A 7,558-nucleotide genomic window follows, 5' to 3' on the forward strand; every position below is an offset into this window, starting at 1 on the left:
AATCCTCGGAGGATGACTCGGTTGGCTGCTTCGGCTTCCCCGTTTGTCCGGGGGTGCTCGACCGAAGTGAAATGCTGTTTCGTGCCGAGCTTGGCCACGAAATCTTGGAATTTCCTATCAGTGAATTGGGTGCCATTGTCGGTTATAATCGCTTGTGGTACCCCGAACCGAGCGAGTATGTTTCGTTTGTAAAAATGGAGCATGTTTTGGGAGGTGATATTTGCGAGCGCTTCGACTTCTATCCATTTAGTGAAGTAGTCTACGGCGACCACCAGATACTTGTTTTGGTATGACCCGTCTGAGAATGGTCCGAGGAGGTCCATTCCCCAGGTCGAGAAGGGCCAGGGTGATGACAGAGACTTAAGTTCGTTTGGGGGAGCTAAGTGCATGTCGGCATGACGCTGACACTTATCGCATTTCTTGACGTGCTCCTTGGCGTCTTGCTGCATGGTTGGCCAATAGTACCCGGCCCTGAGGGCCTTTCGCGCCTGTGATCGGCCGCCGAGGTATTGGCCGCTGATCCCCTCGTGGAGCTCTTGAAGTATTTCGAGCGCTTGCGAGGCGTCGACGCATTTGAGGAGAGGAATGGAGAAACCTCGTCGGTATAGTTTGTTTTCGATGATAGTGTACGAGCAGGCTCGTCTTTTGATCGCGGAAACTTCCTTTGGGTCAATCGGAAGTTCGTGCTTCGTGAGGAAATTGTATACCGGGGTCATTCAGCAGTGGTCGTCGCCTATGGCGAGAACTGGTAGGGGTTGTGCGCTTTTGTCTATGCTCGGTTTGGATAGGATTTCCTGGATCACCGAGTTGTTTCCGCCTTTCTTTCTCGTGCTCGCGAGTTTGGACAAGACGTCGGCCCGTGAGTTGTTTTCTCGGGGGATATGTTCGACTTCTGCCTTGGCGAATCTTTTCATCTTGTCTTTGACGAGCGTGAGGTACTCGACGAGCACGTCATTTTTCGCTTGGTAATCGCCGTTGATTTGGGATGCGACGAGTTGGGAGTCGGTGTAGATCTTGACCTCCCGAGCACCTACATCTTCGGCGAGTCGTAAGCCCGCTAGGAAAGCTTCGTCTTCGGCCTGGTTGTTCGACGTGGTGAAAGACAAAACCAGGAATACTTCTATGATAAGCCCTTCATCGTTTTCTAGGATAATGCCGGCTCCGCTCCCCGAGCTGCTCGAGGCGTCATCTACGTAGATGGTCCACTTATTCTCAGCGGGTGCCAGGGAGTTAGTGATTGAAGTCATTTCGGCTACGAAATCGGCCAGTGCCTGAGCTTTCAGCGCCTTCCTGCTTTCGTATTGTATGTCGAATTCGGATAGCTCGAGGGACCACTTTAACATTCTCCCGGCCATGTCTGGTCGGGTGAGAAGTTGCTTCATGGGCTGATCTGTTCGGACGATGATGGTGTGGGCGAGGAAGTAGTACCTCAGCCTCCTGGCTGCCGTTATTAGGGCCAGCGCGACTTTTTCGATTTGTTGGTATCATACCTCGAGCCCTTGTAGGGCCTTGCTAGTGAAGTATACGGGCTTCTGCCCGTCTTCAGTCTCTCGGATCAAGGCTGCGCTGACCGCCTCGTTTGAAACGGCCAGGTAGAGATATAAGATCTCGTTGTCGCCAGGTCGGGAGAGGACGGGCGGTTTTGAGAGCACTTGCTTAAGGTGGGATAGCGCTTGCTCGCATTCCTCGGACCATTCGATGGTCGCTTCATTTCGTAGTAGCTTAAAGAATGGAAGGGTGTGCTGGGCGGATTTTGCGACGAAACGGGATAATGCCGTGAGCATCCCGTTTAAGACTTGGATGGATTTTTTATTGTTGGGAGTGGGGAGTTCCGAGAATGCTCGGCATTTATCCGGGTTGGCCTCTATTCCTCGTTCGGTTAAGTAGAAACCGAGGAATTTGCCTGCCCGGACTCCGAAGGTGCATTTCTCTGGGTTGAAGCGCATCTTGCAGGATCTGGCCTGCTCGAATACCCGCTCGAGATGCGTGGTGTGATCGGAGTCTTCTCGAGACTTGACGATCATGTCGTCCATGTATACCTCAAGGGTGTCGCCGATTTCTCCTCGGAACACCTTGTTCATCATCCGTTGGTACGTGGCTCCGACGTTTTTGAGCCCGAAGGGCATTACGTTGTAGTAATAGTTGCCCGACTCGGTCATGAACGCCGTGCACTGCTTGTCGCACCTCGCCATGGGGATTTGGTTGTAACTTGAATAAGCATCCATAAAAGATAATAATTTGTAGCCGGCCGAGTTGTCGACCAGCCTATCAATGTTAGGTAACGGGTAAGCATCTTTGGGACATGCCCGGTTAACATCAGTATAATCAACACACATTCTCCATTTTCCATTAGATTTTTTGACTAGTACAACGTTTGAGAGCCAAGTTGAATACTTGGCCTCGAAAATAAAATTTGTCTCTAAGAGGTCTTTTACAGCTTTCTCGACAGCCTCCGCTTTTTCGGGAGACTGCCGACGCCTACGTTGAACTACTGCCTTCGCGGCTGAATCAATGGAGAGGTGGTGGCAGGCGACCTCTGTAACATCCCAAAATTTCTAATTTAATTAGTTTAATCTAATTTTAAATTAATTAATTTGAATTAGCATTTTATTGGAGTTATGTGGAAAGAAAAATAAAATGTTAAGTTGTTGGGCCTTATGGCGGAATAAGTAATATGGGGGTGTAAGTGTGAGGGAGCCCATTTCTAATTTTATGATTTCATAAAATAAGGAAAACCAGAGGAGAAAGGGTTAGAACGTGAAAAACAGGAAGTTGTGAGAAGAGGAGCTGAAGAACGTGAAAGAGGACCAAAGAGGAAGAAGACCCATCCAAGGATTTGGCTAAGGTAAGGGGGGACTTGTCTAATTATCATCTATTATCAGGTTAGGGGCCGATAATACTGAATAGATGTAGAATTCGGGTCGATTGAGTCATATGATAGGTTTAGGGATTGAGTCCAATTGTGTGATGTTTGACCCTATAATCGAATCCATGATATCTATGTTGTTATGATCTCAATTGATGTGTAATTGATGTATTATGAGGTGTTTTTCGTGTTGTTTGTGCATTCTATTTCCCTAGGTTCGTACTGGTATGAATTGGATGAGTTTGGAATGTAAGGAATGCTGTTTTCTGCAGGTTGGGGTTCCTGAAATCTCCGGTTCGCGCCGCGTGCATAGGGTTGGCGCCGTGAACAGGTGGGCAGAATGCCAGGAAGTTGTGATACGCTCAAGTCGCGCCGCGTACCTGTGTTCGCGCCACGAAGGCGTAACTTTTTCTCGTTTCGCGCCGCGTTCAGATGTTTGCGCTGCGAACAGCTTGGCAGAGAGCCAAGGAATTCTTGGAACGCTCAGTTCGCGCCGCGAACTGATTATGGCGCCGCGTGCTGTTGGTGTTTTGAGATATTTTTAAAAGTTCAAAGATGCATAACTTTTAAACTGTTGGTCCGTTTGATGCGCCGTTTCGAGCTAAACGAACCTTATAGAATAATCTATATGGTGATGATTGATTGGTTTTTAGAATGATGAAAATACATGTATGCTATTCTTATTGAGTATGATGATTGATGCAACTACGTGTATGTTTTGTATATGATGATGATGGAATTGTGATTGAATGATGTTAATATATATGAACATACTCGGATAATGATGATGATGTTGATGATGATGATGTTGATGATGATGATGATGGTATAAGTATGTTGTATATGTTGCATTAATTCATGTTCATTGATGATACTGTATCCATAAGGGTGTGTTGGATCAGTAAAGGGCATGATTCCCATTGTGTGGAATCTGTGCTGGCAGGGCCGTATCTTGGATGATGTTAGATCGGTCATGGGTTATTCCCATATGGTGATGTTGGCACCACATGCATAGTGTCAGTTCATACATATGCATAATCGATAACATGATTGGATGTATTCCAGTGTTGTAAATGTTGATGATGTGTTGATTGTTGTTTGACTTGTTTGATTGTCTGTTTATGAAACAATTGGGTGAATGATGCAACTGTGATGTGTTATTGCTGTATAACCTTATAACATTTGTTAATTATGATGAGACTCACCCTTACATGTTGTCATTTTCAGATTGAGGATAGCGGCTGTTCGACTCGGTGAGGATTAGCTCATGAGTCAGTGTTTTAGTAGCGTCAGGTGTCATGCTCTGATAGTTGTAACACTGGGGACGCGATTGTTTAGAGTTTATGATTATGACTCTAGTTATGTTTTGATGTTTTGAAGGATAAGTTTTAAAGATGTTAAACTTAGTCCGTTTTTGATAAATTTCCGCTGTGTTAACATGAAACGTTTTAATTTATGATGATTACCTCAGTGAATGCATGACCTGACTGAATGATGTTTATTTATTATGAATTGTGGCACCCTTATTTCATGTACTCTGAATAATTGTTTTAAATTGCCGCGGGGTTAGTAAGGGGTGTTACAATAGTGGTATCAGAGCATAGTCGGTCGTTATGACCAGAATCTTAGTGTCAGTTTTGCTTTCCTGTGTATGCGACTAGTAAGAGTTAACTGTCGATACTTCTGTTCTAATTAAATTGGTTGTGATTTAAGCAGAACAATGGCTGGAAGAGGAGGAAGAAACGATGATGCTATCGTTGAGGCCCTGGGCATGATTGCTGGTGTGCTGGGAGGAAATGCCAATGGAGCTGCGATTGGATCTGACAGGCAGTTGAACAGTTTTCAGAGGAACAATCCTCCATTGTTCAAGGGCACGCATGATCCTGAAGGTGCTCAGAAGTGGCTTGAGGAAGTCGAGAGAATCTTCAGAGTCATTGATTGTGCTGAGGATCTGAAGGTGAGATATGGTACTCACATGCTGTCTGAAGAAGCTAACGACTGGTGGATGACTACCAGGACTGAATTGGAAGCTGATGGTGTGGCTATTTCTTGGGCTGTGTTCAAGAGGGAATTTTTGAGAAGGTACTTTCCTGAAGACGTAAGAGGTCGAAAGGAAATTGAATTTCTGGAACTGGTTCAAGGAAGCATGACAGTACCAGAGTATGCTTCGAAGTTCGTTGAGTTGGCAAAGTACTACGTTCACTACAACAACGATGAAGCTAGTGAATTCTCGAAATGCATCAAGTTCGAGAACGGTCTCCGTGATGAGATTAAGCAGGGTATCAGATATCAGAGAATCCGGAGATTTGTAGACTTGGTGGACTGTAGTAGGATCTTCGAGGAAGATAATCTCAAGCTGAAGTCATCTCACTCTCGCGAGTTAGTTGACAGAAAAGGGAAGAAGCCTATGGATAAGGGTAAGCCATATGGTAGAGGTAATCCAAAGACTGGTGGTTGGAAGAAGCCTAGTGGGGGAGACTCCAGTGCTTTTGTCAGGTGCTATAACTGTGGTGAGGTCGGGCACCGTAGGAATGAGTGCAAGCTGAATCAGAAGAAGTGCTTCAAGTGTGAAGAAGTGGGTCATGTTGCCGCTGATTGTAAGAAGAAGATTGTGACTTGTTACAATTGTGGTGAAGAGGGTCGCATTAGCCCACAGTGTCCTAAACCGAAGAAGAACCAAGCTGGAGGAAAGGTCTTTGCTTTGTCTGGATCAGAAACCACTCCGGAGGATAGATTAATTAAAGGTACGTGATTTATTCATGGCACACCTTTAGTTGCGATCATTGATACTGGAGCAACTCATTCTTTTATTTCTTTGGATTGTGCTAAGAGGTTGAATTTAGAAATATCTGAAATAAATGGAAGCATTGTTATTGATACTCCGGCGTCGGGTTTAGTAACTACTTCGTCTGCATGCTTGAATTGTCCGGTTGACATTTTTGGTAAGGAATTCGGAATGGACTTAGTGTGCCTTCCGTTGAAACAACTCGATGTAATCCTGGGGATGAACTGGTTAGAATTTAACCGTGTTCACATCAACTGTTTTTCGAAGACAGTAATATTTCCTGGAGAAGTTCATTCTGATGATCTGGAGATGACGGCTAGACAAGGGGATGAAGCTATTAAGGATGGTGCAACAGTGTTTATGTTATTTGCATTAACAAATTCGAAGGAAAGAGTAGTAAGTAGCGAACTACCAGTGGTATGTGAGTTTCCAGAAGTTTTTTCGGAAGAAGTGAATGAATTACCACCAGAGAGAGAGGTAGAGTTTTCCATTGAATTGATTCCAGGAACTAGTCTAGTGTCAATGGCACCGTATCGTATGTCACTGTCTGAGCTGACCGAACTGAAGAAGCAGTTGGAAGAATTACTTGAGAAGAAGTTCATTCGTCCTAGTGTTTCTCCGTGGGGTGCACCTGTGTTTCTAGTGAAGAAGAAGGAGGGTTCAATGAGGTTGTGTGTGGATTACAGACAACTGAACAAGGTTACTATCAAGAATCGGTATCCCTTGCCGAGGATTGATGATTTGATGGATCAACTGGTTGGAGCATGTGTGTTTAGTAAGATTGATCTGAGGTCTGGGTATCACCAGATTCGTGTGAAAGACGATGATATTCAGAAGACCGCTTTCAGAACAAGGTATGGACATTATGAGTATTCGGTAATGCCGTTTGGAGTTACTAACGCACCTGGTGTATTTATGGAGTACATGAATAGGATATTTCATCCTTATCTCGATAAGTTCGTAGTGGTGTTTATAGATGATATCCTAATATATTCTAAGAGTGAGGAAGAACATGCGGAACATCTCAGAATTGTGTTGGCGTTGTTAAAAGAGAAGCAACTTTTTGCCAAACTGTCGAAGTGTGAATTTTGGTTAGAAGAGGTCAGTTTTCTTGGACATGTAATTTCTAAGAATGGTATTGCTATCGATCCTACTAAGATAGAGGATATATCTCAGTGGGAAGCGCCAAAGTCAGTGTCAGAGATTCGTAGTTTTCTTGGTCTGGCAGGTTACTACAGGAAGTTCATTGAAGGATTTTCAAAGTTAGCATTGCCGTTAACTAAATTAACCAGAAAAGGTCAGGCTTTTATTTGGGATGTAAAATGCGAGGAAGGATTCCAAGAGCTGAAGAAGAGGTTGACTAGTGCTCCTATTTTGATTTTGCCGAATCCGACAGAATCATTTGTGATTTATTGTGATGCTTCGTTGATGGGTTTAGGTGGCGTACTGATGCAGAATCAACAAGTGGTCGCGTATGCGTCGAGACAACTCAAAGTGCATGAAAGGAATTATCCGACTCACGATTTAGAGTTGGCAGCAGTAGTGTTTGTTTTGAAATTGTGGCGACATTATTTGTACGGTTCGAGGTTCGAGGTGTTCAGTGACCACAAGAGTCTGAAATATCTCTTTGATCAGAAAGAGTTGAATATGAGGCAGAGAAGGTGGTTAGAATTTTTGAAAGATTACGATTTTGGTTTTAATTACCATCCGGGTAGAGCAAACGTAGTTGCTGATGCTTTAAGTAGGAAGACTTTGCATATGTCTATGCTAATGGTGAAGGAATTGGATTTGATTGAACAATTCAGAGACTTGAGTTTGGTATGTGAAGGTACTCCTACTAGTGTTAAGTTGGGAATGCTGAAGCTGACTAGTGGTATTCTTGAAGAGATCAGAGAGGGCCAGAAGGC

The sequence above is a fragment of the Vicia villosa genome, linkage group LG6 (assembly GCF_029867415.1).
Source record: "Vicia villosa cultivar HV-30 ecotype Madison, WI linkage group LG6, Vvil1.0, whole genome shotgun sequence".
Classification (NCBI taxonomy): Eukaryota; Viridiplantae; Streptophyta; class Magnoliopsida; order Fabales; family Fabaceae; genus Vicia; species Vicia villosa.